The sequence below is a fragment of the Mytilus californianus genome, unplaced genomic scaffold (assembly GCF_021869535.1).
Source record: "Mytilus californianus isolate M0D057914Y unplaced genomic scaffold, xbMytCali1.0.p SCAF_10, whole genome shotgun sequence".
Lineage (NCBI taxonomy): Eukaryota > Metazoa > Mollusca > Bivalvia > Mytilida > Mytilidae > Mytilus > Mytilus californianus.
Window position 1 is genome coordinate 10,652,256 of NW_026262582.1, and position 16,757 is coordinate 10,669,012.

Consider the following 16,757-nt stretch of genomic DNA (forward strand, 5'->3'; position numbering starts at 1 on the left):
TAGCACTGTGACCTATGACCTTTTCCCGTATGAAAAACATGACACGTACTCCAGTCGGACAGTAGCCGTACTGTAGCCGTACTGAGAACCGTACTTATAATATTCATTTGGACTTTTCTTTGAATTGCTTATAATAGATACCCCGGCTGGACTTTCAGCGAAATTAGCCGTAAACCGGCTCGAAATATTTAAATTAGCAGGAGTCCGGTTCATAAAGTCCAGCTGGACTTTAATAAAAGTACGTCTGAAAAAAAATCCAGCCGGCATTTCTGGCAAAAATATGGACTCCATAAAGTTCAGCTGGACTTTACAAAGTCCGGCTGAACTTTAGAAAGTCCAGCTGAACTCTATAAAGTTCAGCTGGACTTCAAAAAGTCTGGTTTGACTTTTAAAGATGATCTCAGCATGGGTGAATCCAGCTATTTTTAAAAGGGGGGGGGGGGTCCAACCATATGTCCCAATTCAAATGCATTGATCGTCAAAATAATGGGGGGTTCCAACCCCCGGAACCCTCCCCCTGGATCCGCCACTGCTCAGTTTTTCTTCAGATGGTTGATTCTTCTGATTTAATATGCATCATGCATCCCTTGCTATAATCTGAAAATACAAAAAAAAAAAACAGATGACATTATGCATATATACTGGTTATTTCTTTTTCTTTTTTGTACTGTCTTACTGGCAAAACCAAGAAATGGGGAATTGAGAAGCTAAATGATAACTTCTAAAAATTTGTGGTTATTAAATAGCCTAAATAATTTTAAAGTGGCTAAAAATAAAATAAAGTTGGCTTTGAAAATTAGAAATCAAAAAACTTTCAAAACAACTCAAATAATAACCATTCCTTAATACAGAGGGAATAAAAAATATAACAATACATTTTTTTACACAACAATTCAAAACAGGAAGTGACAGTGACATAACAGACAAGATGAAAATAATTTTTATGAATATAAATATTTGATGTAGGTTTTTTATTCTTTTCACTCTTCAAAAATAAGAACTAATTAAGCTATTTATAATATTGTAATTATTTTATTAATTTGTTAAATAAAAAGAGCATATCAGATAATATCACCAAAATGGTGGAATTCAATCTATTGTACTTACCAGAATTATGCAATCCAAAACACATGCAAACAGCAATCTTCCTAAATTATCATTGATGCCAGTCAGAAGGATCCATCTTCTCTATTTAATGTGAAAAGAACTACTTCCAATCATTTGCTTTACATCCAATGATATAAAATTCTCATTTTGTTCAAGAAAGAAGACACATCTTCCTGTTTATTCCAAATTCAAATGTTGTTGTATTGCAATACATGAGGTTGTTTAACATGTTAAGGAGTTGTTTTAAATGTTCCTCTTATGACTAATTGCATGTGCCTTAATTTTGAATATGTGATATATTAAAAAAAGAAAATCAATTATTAATTTGTTTAATTATGAATTTTTTAATAAAAGTGATAGTAATTGCAGAAATATATATTTCGAAATGTGTTCTCCCACATATGACCTCAATCTCTGTGGAGATAGTACTTCCTGTGACCTGTCCAGATTGAGGTTAATTGAAAACAGATGGCACATTTCTACAAGACTAACTGCTATAATAAATCACTGTTATATGGCTCAAGTTTCTAATTGATGTTAAAGAATGAATGATAATTATTAATTTTATGCATTCATCTAATTAAATATAAATAAACTAGAAAATGTATAAATTTGACCTGATAGATGTTGCTAGTGGTTTTTTTTTATGAAAAAAGTAGAAATGTTAAATAATTGTTGTATATTAAACAATTTTTAATTAACTTGGGTATAATTCAATCAAAAGTCACCAAAATTAAATTTTAACTTTCCATCAACAAACTATGTTAAATATTTCATAATGGAATTGAAAATCTAGGGAAAGTATCACATCTTATAGTTTGAACTAAAAGTATATTGCAAACAAATGTTTTATCATTATTATTACTTGCAAACTTTCATTTTTAACTGTTTTACATTTTGAAAGAATTGTTCCTTTCAAAGAACAGAATCTATTATGGCAAACTTTTTATTTCTGTAAGGGTAGATTTGGCTGATGAAAATTTTCTAAGTCTAAATTCCTGCTCATAAATGAATGTAAAATTTTCTAAGACAAAAATCCTGCTGATCATTCTACAGAAAGGAATAAATTTCCTCAAAAGTCCAGCCGTGTTTATTTACTTGTAAGCATTACAAAAAGTGCGGTTGGACTTTTAAGAAAATACCGGCTGGCAAATAACTCAAGTATAAGAAAAAGTACGTGTACGGCTCATGTCAGACTGGACTTTTCAAAGTCAGACTGGAATACGTCTCAAGTCCAACTGGAGTCCAGTTGAACTCCTGTTGAAATTTTCATACGGGTTCTCATGTCCATAGAAATTTAATTTTTGGCAATTATTCCTCATATTTCATGAGTCATGTGACTGACAAATATGCATATAATGTTAACATATCTTTTTTCACTTGAATAAGGAAAATAAAATTCACCAAGTTAAATCTGTAATATGATTAGGTAACAGATGGTTTTTTCTATACAAGAAACCAACATATATCAATAGTGTTAAACCTTGTTGTTGTATGTATCACTGATATATTTCACAAATGACAAATAAAGGCAAATGTCCACACCAGTAATGTTGCTAATATATAGATTATAATGTTTCCGTTTTTGTTATATTATGGTAAAATTTCCACAAAAGGTACAAATCGCATTAATTATACAACTATCTCTCTTGATTATAAGATTACCAGGGTCAGACTTTTAATTGGAATTATATCCCTTTAAACAGCACACTTAGTACAGGGGTCCAAATTTGAAGCACAAATTATGCAGCTATCTCTCTTGATTATAAGATATCAGGTCAGACATCTAATTGCTATGTTATCCAATACAACAGCACTGTGAGGAGTCCAATTCAAGCTTTTTCTATATAATTTAATGAACATTACTGATCACACTGGTTGCTAGATCATTTAACTCAAAACCATTAAGACCACTTTCAGTAAATAATTTCCTAATGAATGAACATCAATTAAACCAATCTAATTTCCTATTGTTAAGGTTTATCATTTCACCTGCTCTTGAAGGTATAAAAGTCAGTACAATTGTTATGATGATGCAACATTAATTTTATCTAAACAAAGATTATCAGATCTTATAAAATTCTTTTCATCTTTTTAATTATAAATGACACATTATAATCTCTTTAATCTGGTCAATCCTGTTGTCTTGATTGTAAATGTCTCCATTGACCATTGTAAAATGGTAATTTCTAAAATAAATAAATAATTCAGGATTTTTACACATTCAATTCACACTATTGTTCTGCCCCAAGGAAACCTCACAATATTGATAAATGAGTGAATGTCAATGTAAAATTTGATTTGTAACACTCTAAGTAGATCATTAGATCATAGATTGTTTTTATTTAAATTGATTTTTTTCGTACTTTTTTATGTGACAAAAATCTAAAAATTAATATTAGGTACCACAATTTGTAATTTTTTTAAAGTTCAGAAAATGTTAATTGTTTATTTCAGACTTATTGTAAATTGGATATACGTGTTAGTATATAAAAAATACTAATCAAATATTATAATTTGAGTCAAATCGGTGAACATGAATTTGACAGCTAATGCCCCTTAAGATTTGGAAAAAACTTTCCTGTATTTATACCGTAAAAGAATTTTTTATCCAAAAATCCAATTTTCTTGGTTATCTGATATTATCCAGTTCAAGTTTGGTACAAAAAAAATCAATCCATGACCTACTTTATGAATTCACAATTTTATCAAAATAAACCCACACAATGGACTTTTGCAATGTTCTCTCTCTGGAAAGGGCAGATTTTATTATTTATTATTTATAATGTAATTAATTCTTTGTTTGGTTTATTTTAACAACTCTAACATAATTGAAACTATAAAATAAATCACAAAACTCAGTATGAAAAAATATTCATACAGAGAATCAGTCCAGATGCACTCAGAGGAGGCTGTAATTTTTTTTCGTACATGTAACTTAAACCAATTACTAAGTTTGTACAACAATTTCATCAAAAAGTTATCAGTCAAGCTCAATTTAAACAAACCTTTTTCTGCCTTTGATTTAAAATAATTATGTTCAATCGAATAAATATTTACAAAATTTATGGAAAATCCCAGGCCAAATGGACAAGCTGTGCAAATCACAGCATCAATATCGGGAAATTGATTGTAAATATTCTCCTTGTTAATCATTCCAAACGTTACGATTATTTAGGTTTTTTATATTTAACATTTGAGTATGTTAATTTAGTATATAATTATTATTTATAGCAAAGAAGTTTGCAAGCTAATGAATTGTAAAAATTAATAAAAAGAATTGTGTAGTAATGTCAACAAGGCAGCAACTTAACGCCACAACTAACCATGGTTTTACACTAGTAATTTTTTAGGGCCCTTTATAGCTTGCTGTTCGGTTTGAGCCAAAGCTCCGTGTTGAAGCCCGTACTTTGACCTATAATGGTTTACTTTTATAAATTGTAACTTGGACGGAGAGTTGTCTCATTGGCACTCATACCACATCTTCCTATATTTATAAGACATCTAAAGCCAACTACAGTCTTTACATTTTTTTTAATTTGCAACTGCAAGGCAATTTTAACTTTCATTCTTGATCTGTAACTTAAGCAACAAATAAACAAGCTACAGTAACACAATTTTCATTATATAATTAAGTGTCTTTATAACTTTATGCATTGATAAAACAAGAATGTGTCCATAGTATACGGATGCCCCACTCGCACTATCATTTTCTATGTTCAGTGGACTGTGAAACTCTAATTTGGCATTAAAATTAGAATAATCATATCATAGGGAACATGTGTACTAAGTTTCAAGTTGATTCACTGACTTCAACTTCATCAAAATCTACCTTGACCAAAAACTTTAACCTGAAGCGGGATAGACGGACGAACGAATGGACGGACGGATGGACGAACGGAAGCACAGACCGAAAAAAATAATGCCCCTTGGTGGGGCATAAAAATATGAAAATTATGTTATGATAAAATAATATCAAGTTTTGAAGTGAATCCTTTTGAGTTATCTTGTTTCTTTATATATATACATGTATATCCCAAACAGATGGTGAATAAACACATCACTGACCTGTACAAGAGATCACTGAACAATCATAACAGTTCCAATCAAAACATTGTTGCATCCAATCGCTAAGAATAATTGGTACAAAATAATTCTTTTTTGTCAGTATATCTGAACAAATACCTCTTTTTCTGACAGAACATAATTACTATATGTATACATGTTTTGTAGTACTAGTCCCAATGAGGACAAAAGAACATTTTTTTTTATAATTACATGATCAATTATACTTGGGGATATGATACTATCAGTCTTTATCAAAACTCATTATTAAAAATGTCAGCTAGTTCACATTTTTCTCCGATTATATCAAGGATCTGTACACACCTGTGATTTCCTTCAGGTAGGTATATACATCAGGTAAATAGGGCATCAGGCCAATCAAAACACCTAGTCATATTTTATGTCTAACATAACAAAGTGACTCCTCTTGTCAATAATAATACACACTATGTCCTTTGTCAACCTGCTTGAACTACAGGGACAAAACAAAGAATGGAAAATTGCATTTCAATGAACTAGGCTGTGATATAGCTGCTATAAATTTTCTTCATTCTTGTTCTGTAAGAGTTACTTCCCTTTTAGTTAGGTATTTTTATATAGACTGTAATTCACTTGGTGTTGAGCAATTGTACAAAAACTGAATCTCTAGTTCAGTAAGGGTTACTTCCCCTTTTCAGGAATTGTCATACAGACTTTTATGCATGTAGTGCTGAGCAATTGGACAAAAACTGAATCTCTAGTTCAGTAAGAGTTATTTCCCTTTTTATCAAGGATTAACATACGAATTAGCACAAATATACAGAATATAAGGGGCATTCAGACAATACCGAATTGATTAGTTATAGATAAAATATCATTATGACATATTTTAACATTAAAAAATAAATATTTAGCTTACACATAAATTGTATTTGTATTACCAATATTAGATTGTCCTTTGAAGATGATAAAACCAATATAAAAATATGACCGAAATAAAAATTATGTAATTTGAACTCAAAAAATCAATTTTCTGTTATCTAGCATAATCGATTATAAGTATTGTATAACTTTCAAAGATAAACAGAAAGATCATCAGAGATAATTGTATAAACAAAACTAAATGATGATTGTTACAAAACTAAATGATAATTGTTACAAAACTATAACTGCCATCTTTTTCTTTATTTCATAAACTTGAACTTTTTGAAATTTTCTTTTTTTTTCTCATTATATGACTAACTCTTTTTTTTTTTTTTTGCTTTAAAAATCATTCTAATGTCTTAGTTGAACAATGACAATTATCATTTTTTAAGCAGCTTTTCAGACAACCTTGTTCACCAAGTGTTATGACATTGAACAGATTTGACCAGACAACATCATGTTTAATCCAGGATTATAAACAATGTCACAATGTTTTGACCCAATGACAGTGAAAAAAATATAAAGGTATATAAATTCATGACAGAAATCCTATTTGTACCTGACAAAACCAAAAACAAAGGAAAAGGCCATTTGTTGTGTTGATATTCTCTATATAAAGGTGCAATAATAATTTCAACATGGATTGGAATATTTAAAGTAATTATCTTCATTCAAAGTTAAAGATGACTTTAAGAACAAGTTTGAGCAAATATGAAATATGTAGAGACAACATGATGATCTATATGTATTGAAATTGCAGAGATAAATGGAGAATGTGTCCATGGGACACAGATAATGCCCCATTTGCCATTGGGTTCATCCTTTCCATTACTAAAAGATGCATATTTAGAGTCAAAGCTATTATTTGAATAAAAAATTCCCTCTTGGTATGGATCTTTAAACTATTTGCAAAAAAAAATTAATGGGGTTGACAGTCTAGCCTTTGCAAGCAACTTTAGATTCAAAATTTTATTTAAAAAGTTTTTTTATCAGCACTATGAAATACAGTGGAGAAAACAAATGCACAATTGTGCTGATGGGAAGCTTTGTAGCAATAGCACTTTTAAGACTCATTTTGGTCTTGAAAGATATCTTACTTTATTACAATCACCTGAGCAGAGGAGAAATTTCACTCAATTGCGTATTTCTTCTCACAGACTAAGAATTGAACAAGGTCGCTATCAGGGTACTCTCCGACAAGACAGAATACGTCTCAGGTGCACCTCAAATGAAGTTGATGATGAAAAACATTTTTTTATTTTCGTGTACATCATCTCAAGATAAGAGAAATTGTTTAAATTCCACTATTAACTCACTATGCCCAAACTTTACACATTTGATTCCTAGCCAAAAACTGATATGGCTTCTTAATGTAGAGAATCTGGATATCTTGATATCTGTCTGTGAGTTAGTTGATGAAGACAAAATATAACTTGAAAATAAAATATTTAAATCAGGCTTTCTGCACTAGGCACAAGGTTGGCATGGTGGGGTACAGGACACATCGCATAAGCTCTATTACCTTTCTGTTTGTGATATTTCTTGATTAAACTGATAATATTTTATCTTTTCGTAATACATGTATGTGCACTTTGGCATGTCAATTAGCATTGTCCCTTGGTGCCTCTTGCAGTTGTGTCACTTTAAATAGTACTGACTCTTCTGCACCAGGAATGAGGATGACATACCAGTTATGTGCAACTTTTTACCATATCATTAATCATATTAATGTCCCGATACACATTTTAATATGCACCCACCATGCCATATAGCACCGTCCCTTGGTGCCTCCTGCAGTTAAGCTAGATATATTTAGCCTACTCACAAAATTCTTTTTTTTTTGTTACTTTCAAGAGGTGTGCCTGAGACGAAGGTTTTTATATATACTCCTATATATATACGAATATGTGAAAACTGTTGTTTCTTATTTGTGTGTGTAACTATGTATACTGTATTTTTTATTATATTTGTAAAAATAATATTATCATGATATTATATTATGCTCCTTGTGAGCCCATTTGATGGAAATAAAGCATCTTCTTCTTCTTCATATAAAGTTAAAAAGGGGCATAACTATAGAACGTTTAAAGTGACGCCACCCAAATTCAAACTTGATCTGTGTTTTGTGGTAAAAAGCATTGTGTATAAGTTTCATAACATTTGGTTGAGGCAAACTGAAGATAGAGAACACTCTGAACCAAATTTTGGGATGGACGGACAAGGGTAACACTTAATGAAGAAATGAAGAAATGGGAGACAAAACTATTGGTACTGTACAGGTATACCTAACAACAAAATTATTTTCATTTACCTGTGTTGAAAGTTATTGAAAATGGATGGTATTTTTGTTCGAGCATATTGTTTTTCTTTAATTGTTTAACATTTCTTACCGATATAATATGTTACTTTTATTATTCTTCCCTTAGTTTATATTTATTTTGTATTTACATTGTGTCATAGGTCAAATTTATTTGTTCAGTGTATGTTCAATGATGTTAATATGTCCTTTGATTGAGTTAAGCTATTTCAGTTGATATTTTATAGTGTGTCTTTCTATGTTGTGATGTTACACTATTGTTTCAGAAAAAGGGTGAAGGTTTGGTACCATTAAAACGTTTAAACCCACTGCATTTGTTTGCACCTGTCCTAAGTCAGGAATCTGATGTTCAGTAGTTGTCGTTTGTTGATGTGGTTCATAAGTGTTTCTCGTTTCTCGTTTTTTTATATAGATTTAAGACCGTTGGTTTTCCCGTTTGAATGGTTTTACACTATAGTAATTTTTTTGGGGCCCTTTATAGCTTACTGTTCGGTGTGAGCCAAGGCTCCGTGTTGAAGACCGTACTGTGACCTATAATGGTTTACTTTTATAAATTTTGACTTGGATGGAGAGTTGTCTCATTGGCACTCATACCACATCTTCTTATATCTACTAACTAATTTAGTTTAAATTGTAACTACATGGTAAACTAGCTTCACCAAAAATCTGATACAGACAAACGATGGCAAAGATGTACTGTGAGACAGGAAAAGATCATAATGCCCCCCCCCCCCCCCCCCCCCCCCCCCCCCTCCATCAATTAAAACATTTCATAAATTTATAAGCACTTACTGTCCACATCTCAATTTTCCTATTTATACTGTAATATGAATAAAAAACATAAGATCTTGTATGTAATTTGTCAACCTTTTTCTTGACATCTTTTTTGTACCTACTTTTGACAGGTAACTAGGTATGTCAAATAACATTTTGACCATCAAATCAAACTTTACTTGTAAACTGTCAAACAAATATGTTGTTATTTTTGTTCTTTTTCCACATAAAAAAAGTTTCTAAACACATTATATATGTGCTGCAGTAGTATTAATCAGAATTGGGATCATACAGCCATTTAAAGTGAAAATCCTCAAATATATAATTTTGCATACTTAACCATGTAAAATTTAAACTAAATTTATACATATTACAAAAATAAGGAGATGTGGTATGATTGCCAATGAGACAACTATCCATACTGTAATAAAATATAGTTCTCAAACGTGAAAAAATTTATACGAGAAAACTAACTGCTTAATTTTTAGCAATTGAAAATGATATTTTTTATACACCCTCCAATTCAAAACTGAATATTATTTATAAATGTAGCATGTATATATGCTATCTCAAATTTATAAATGATAAAAACAGTGTTTAAAGAAATAAGAAAAGTTTACTTTCAAAAACAGATAAAAAATCTTGGTATAATCAAGGATTTGTATAGTGAGATCTAACTATACAAATTCTTGGTATAATTCAGTTTTAAATCTATTCCAATATTCATCTTTACTGGCGAACAAAAAATCCCTCTTATTCAGCCATTGCTTCAAGAAGTTGAACAACTTCAGAAATCCTATTTCAAGGTGAACACTTTACATTGTTTCAAGCAAAAACTATGGTTTCTAATATACACATCTTTTTTGTCTGCCTTTGAGTGGCTGTGATGTTGAACATTCATTGAAGATACATTACTTCATTTTTCTTTTAATTTTTTCTTTTATTGAATATATTGATAAGAAGCTGAATAACAAAAGAAAAATTCTCACCTCAGTATGAATGCAATTCCCAAACAAAAATGTAGTAAGTTATCTCCCCTAGCTAGTTGATAGATTGCCATACATGTTAATTACCGCAATAAATAAACAAGCTCAGGTAAAAATGAAAGCGTACTAATCATCTCTGTGTTGACAATAACAGTTTAATGATTCTGTAGGTGATTACGATAACTATGTTTGATAAAAGTAAAACCGGTTTTATGACTGAACTAAATTATTACTTCAATCAATGTATCAAGCACTATTGAAGTGCAATAAGCACGGGGACACTTATGAGTTATAAATCAGAGCAATTTACATGTATTGGTGCACAAGATTTAAGGAGAATCTTAATCATAAATCAATGAATGTATAATTTGTTGCATTTAGATGGGGGAAAATATAGCCACATTTTTGTAAATCATTACTTGAATCAATGTTTCTGTTAACTTTTGAGAAGTTCAATTAGCAAGGGACACTTAAATGATTTGGATCAGAGGAATTAAAATCTATTGGTGCAAAAGATTTAAAGGAGAATCTTAATCATAAATCAATGGATGTATAATTTGTAGCAGTTGGATGGGGAAACTGCTAGTTACTAGCCACATTTGTTGCCTGTAATTGTCCTAGAAAATCACGGAATTTTATTAAATCCATCAATTATCTATCATGCTGCAAATATTCACAAAACGATTTACAACCAGATGGCAGTAAATAAATGTTCAAAATCTTCTTATAATAACCATTTTTATCAACAAAGAAAAAAATTATCTAAATCTTTAACTGAACACACATGACAAGATATACATACTCTCTTACAAATATGATCTTATTAAATTAGCTTCAATATATATAAATAGTAATTAAATATTGCCTTAAAAAATATCAGATTATTTTATAAGGTGTGAATACATATGTTATCAATATTTGACATGTACTGTCATTTTACATGGTACCTTGATAACATTACATGAATAATGCATAATTAAACTATTATTATCAAACTTTATTTATATATGTATATCTTAAAATCAATAAATGTCAACATAGATCTAAAACAGGCCATAGTTAGTTAATTATTTCATTATGTATTACATGTTTTTATGTTATTGTTTATTTTTAATAGTTTGACCTATGAATATCAAATGCTGTTGTAAATTTATTACAATGAGACAGCAGCCCAACAACACAATGGACAGGGCATCATAGAGTTTTCAACAGTAAAGAAGACAGGTTACCAACGTCCATAAAATTTGACAAGCTCCATAAATATGGCAAGTTCATGATTGATAGATATCACCTAATAGTGATCGAGTGTGTGTATGATTGTCTGTGTGTGTGTGATTGTCTGAACAGTTGCCTTAATAATTGAGTATAATACTAACCTTTTCATTAATATCATATTAAATTCTGCCTTTGTATTTTTTTCTTATCTTCTAACAACACAGAAGCCATCAAAATAATATTTTTTTTTAAAAGTGCCATAATTGCATAATTTATTCAAATCATTCAACATTTATATATCAAATAATTCAGACCTTTTTTTCAACACTTAAAGTAGAAATCTGATCAAAATCAAAAGCGGAACGTTAACTCTCTATAGAAAATGTTGTATTGCATAATTTTTCTACAAAATAACAAGTTACATGAAGAATCTATTGGTTTTGGAGAGATACATGTTTAATGTACACTATAGTGTATAGATATGAGAGGATATAACATCTGATTTACATAGAAGTAATAAATAAATATTCTTTTCTCTTGTTTCTAAAAATATCAATTAGTTTTGATAGAACAGGAAAAGTGTCATGATCTCAAATTTTCCAGATGCAGTAACTTTCATAAGATGTTTTTTGTAGTAAATAAACCATTTTTTAAGATGTTTCAGCCATTGGCCTTCTTCAGTTCTTTATTATCTCTTTCACTACATGGTAGACATTTTACTTTCACAATCACTAAAATGTTATAGATTTACTTCCTTGGTTTGATTTGGAATGAAATCTTAACTGCCTCTATTTTTCTGTCATCAAATTGATACCATATCACTGCTTTTGTATGACAATATGAAACCTGTACTTTCATGACTATCTCGTCTTTGTCTGGATTAATTGCCAAAATCTTAACTTTTTGCTGATAAATGATAACACTTTTATGTAAATGAATTTGCTAATCTTCAAGAATACATGTACTGTAAATTAAGAATTTTTTGCGTGCATTTATTATTACAATTGTTGAATAATTCCTCAACTACTTTGACAAAAATGTGAGTTTATGGAATTATATCAATTTCAGGAAATGGTCCATACAAATAATGCTATCAAAATTTTAAGTTAGTTTTATTTTTGGAAGATGTTATCTATCATGTGTCTATAGTCACAATTTTCACAATAGTAAACTGTGCAACAACAGAACCAAAATCTGCGCAATAAAATATTCAGGCTTTTAAACTTTAAAAAAAAAACACACATCGCGTACAAAACAGAAAGTCTGAAACCAAAATTTTCACAATAAAATATTCAGGCTGAATTACCTATATATAATACATGTTAACATACTCCTAAATCAAAGTAATAATTAAATAATCTAGGTGAAATATTTCACACATTCTAAAAGAAAAATAACTCACCTCTGTGTGTCATAAAGACCTTTACCAAAATAAAATCCTTCTAATATTTGATACTTAAAGCAAATATGTAAACGCCTTTGATATTTACCCAACATAAACTTTATTATAAGTTGCCTTTGTCTAGGAACAAACATTGTCAACAACATTCTATATCCATACAAATCAAATCAATTTCCTTGTTTGATAATACATTTTCCATTAAGTCTTGAATAAATTCTTTAATTCAATTTCCATTGAAAAACATCAATACTGATCCAAACAATACATTATGCAATTTATATATATATATATTCGTAAATTTGCACATGTTCATACGTGATGTATGTGCATGGAAAAAGTTGGACAAAAAATAAAGTATTAATTTCAAAATGTATGAAAAATTCATAAAGACTTTTTTGTTTGGGGGCCGGCTGAAGCCTGCCTCCGGGTGTGGGATTTTCTCAAAATTGGTGGCCTTCGACTGTTTTCTTTTCTTTGGCCGGGTTGTTGTCTCTTTGACACATTCCCCATTTCCATTCTCAATTTTATTGCATGTATGTTGTCTTTTATCCCCAATTTGCACAAAACACGGTGAATAATACTCTTCAAGCACAAAAACATGTGAAACATGTTGCACGAAATTATGGAAAGCAAGAATGTCTCATAATGTACCCAAATAAATTGACGAGGCCAATATGTTACAATTTTATACATACATACAATAATGAAAAATATAACTGTATTTATTTATTGACCTGTCACGCATTAGGATTTTTTATATGTACTCATACTCCTTTATCACAAACTGTACAAAGTGACAATTTTGTAATCCTGCCAAATACCCAAAAATACTTTTCTTATTATTTCTTTTAATTTTACCTCAAGGTTTAATTCACACAAAAATCTAGAGTGTTCAACATCAAAGAATTGTATTATTAATGTTCAAAAGCTTATATAAATCCTATTTGCATGAATAACACCATCTCATAGCCTTTAAAGTGAATATTTTTAATTCACAAGTACATTTTTTGTTAATATCATCGTTTAAAGGAGTAGGTCCGGTAAGGGCCGATTTTTGCCTCAAATTTCAGGTTCATCTGATGAGAGATTTTTGACACTTTTTAAACACTTAAGTGTCTACTTCAGTCGATTCAATTAGTTTATGTGAAAGATTTGAACTGATTTAGTCATTAAAAACGCCCAAATTCAAGCTTAGATATGGAAAATCTATCAAATATGCCATAATATGTCACTTTTCAGATGGTTTTTGTCAAAAATGAAAGTGGCCGCATCAGTGTTCACTCTCAACCTTTATATATGTTATGTATTATCATCAAATACAACTTACATTTAAATATTAAGAATGAACACAAATGCGGCCACTTCCATTTAAGACGGAAACCGTCTAAAATTTAACTCAAATGCTAAAATTTTGAAGATTTCAGTAATTTAGCTTGACTTAATGATGCTAGTACCCGATATATGTGGACTGTATTGTCAAAAACAGCTCATATTTATGTAACAGAAGTATCCATTCTTTCCAATAAATAACTTAAAGTTTACATTTTAAAAATTTTGTAAAACTGCTATATTTTTGGGCCAAAAAGGGGTCTTACTGGACATACTCCTTTAAGAGTAGGAAAGAGATTTAAATTACCCTAACTTATGTCATATTTATATAACCACAATTTTTACTGCCTCTTGGATTTCGATGAAACTTACATGACAGTTTTTCTTTTGTTGAATTATTTTCAAATTTAATTTTACATCCATATCAAAAATACATGTTTACTGTTTTGAAGTAATCTTATTGTTCCTATCTGATAAGAGAGTCACATTTCAGGGATTGTAAGATAATAAGAGCCATCCCGGAGGTCATATGATAATTATCATATTACTCATTCTTTTCATAGGCTATTTAAGATATCTTGAGTTGGCAACGTTTTTATTTTTCACTATTATTTTATTTTTTTAAAAGTTGTAGAGTTAAATATGATACAATACAGGAAGCATACAATTTCTAATCTTAGCTGCTGCCATTGGTAAATTTTACACTTCAGTCTATCCCATATGTAAGTCTGGTCACATGATGTCAATGAAATGCAAGGACTATCTGGATAAATGTTACCACACATATTCTAAAAGTAGCGCACATGGATATTATTCAAAGACTGCATTTTATATGTTACAAAAAGTTCAATATTTAGCGCTATATTAATCAATTGGTCATTCAGACGATCTGCTTATTTCTAAATATGAAAAAGTCTGATAAATATGATTTGGAACCATGATGGGCAAAGTTTTGTTTGGCCACCACAGTGGTACTGTGAGTGAGTACTCAGGTACATGGTTTGTACAAAATGATCAAATAGTCTTCTCCAGATCATCATGAGTAAGGATCATATTAAATACAGGCAGAATAAGTTTCAATAATCTAGTCCTATAAAACTTAACATCTTCATGTACAATAAATTCAGAAATCATTGGAATCAAGGGGCATAATTAACATATACAAGTTCAGGAAGTACTAGTTTAAACTTTTAATTTATAGTATGCTTGAAATTCATTTATATCAAGATCAGATTAGGAATGTAATAAAAAAGATTGGTGAATTTCTGGAGCCAATTCTAAAAATATAAATAAAATAAACTGCTTCGCTAAGCGCAGCTGGATACGCCCGCAGAGGTCCAACCCTGAACAGTTGGGGCAAAAATGGACACAATATTCAAGCTTGATACAGGTCTGAATTTGGATTGTAATTAAATATTTGACATATTATAGTTTTCTGAATAAATGTAGTCAAAGAACTTGAAATTGGTTATATGAATTGAATTTATATTCAATTAAAGATTTCTTGCTGTTGTGCAATACACTGTGCTGTTGCTCAATGCTTAGTAAATCTGTTGTCAGACTATAAACAAATAAAATCTTATAACTCAGAAACCTAAATTCGAAAATTTATAAAAATCAAAAGGGATCGCGAGCTTACAAAAATAGATATAAACAATTTACCAAAATTTCATAAAAAATGCTGAAAGCATTTTTGAGTTATTGTCCGAAAACTGGAAAATCCCCCTTTTTGTAATGAATAAAACCCCAAAACTCAGAAACAGTAAATCCGAAATTTATAAAAAACGAAAGGGAGCTCACTTCAATAGATATAAAAAATTCATCAAAGTTTCTTGCAAATTGGTGAAACTGTTTTTGAGTTATTGTCCGAAAACTTGAAAATCTCCCTTTTTTAATGAATAAAACCCCAAAACTCAGAAACAGTAAATCTGAAATTCATAAAAAACGAAAGGGAGCTCACTTCAATAGATATAAACAATTCACAAAATTTCATGCAAATTGGTGAAATTGTCTTTGAGTTATTGTCTGAAAACTGGGAAATCACCCCTTTTTTAATGAATAAAACCCCAAAACTCGGAAAAGGTAAATCCGAAATTTATAAAAAACGAAAGGGAGCTCACGTCAATAAATATAAACAATTCACCAAAGTTTCATGCATATTGGTTAAAGCGTTTTTGAATTAATGTCCTACATGTTGACGACGGACGAATGGACAGACGGTCAACGGTATACCATAATACGTCCCGTAAACGTGCGTATAATGAGATGTGGAGTGTTTGTCAATGAAACAGCAACCCAACAAGAAATTAAACCAAACGACATCTAGAGGCTAACTGTCTTCCACAATAGACAGGTTTTTATATAGTATTTTAAGCTATTTCTCTGCTGAATAAAGAAAAACATTAAGCTATATATGACATACCTCAAACTGATGAGCTTCCAGATTTCGGACAGGCACATGAAAAGACGCTTCAAAATCTGATGACCTTTACAGAACTGTTTAACATTAGGGTTACATAACTAATTAAATTATTCCTATATAGCCTATACTGTCCTGCTATCTATCAATGTACCATGTATTGCATGTCATTAACTAATAAATATTCATTAAAGTTTGACAATACACAGAAACATTAAACCTGACTAACATAAATGTAAT

General features: G+C 30.1%; 1 protein-coding gene across 5 annotated transcripts in view; it reads right to left on the reverse strand.

Annotated features, from left to right (window-relative positions):
• The window catches only part of LOC127717571 (uncharacterized), a 59,632-nt gene that overhangs the window by 16,458 nt on the left and 26,417 nt on the right, over positions 1–16,757 (reverse strand). The window contains exon 1 of one of the 5 annotated variants that reach the window (XM_052223266.1): positions 10,156–10,220. The exons of the other annotated variants lie outside the window; for them this stretch is intronic. The gene's annotated coding sequence lies outside the window, so the exon portion shown is untranslated. Of the gene's footprint in view, positions 1–10,155; positions 10,221–16,757 lie in introns of those variants that run through there. 5 annotated transcript variants of the gene reach the window in all.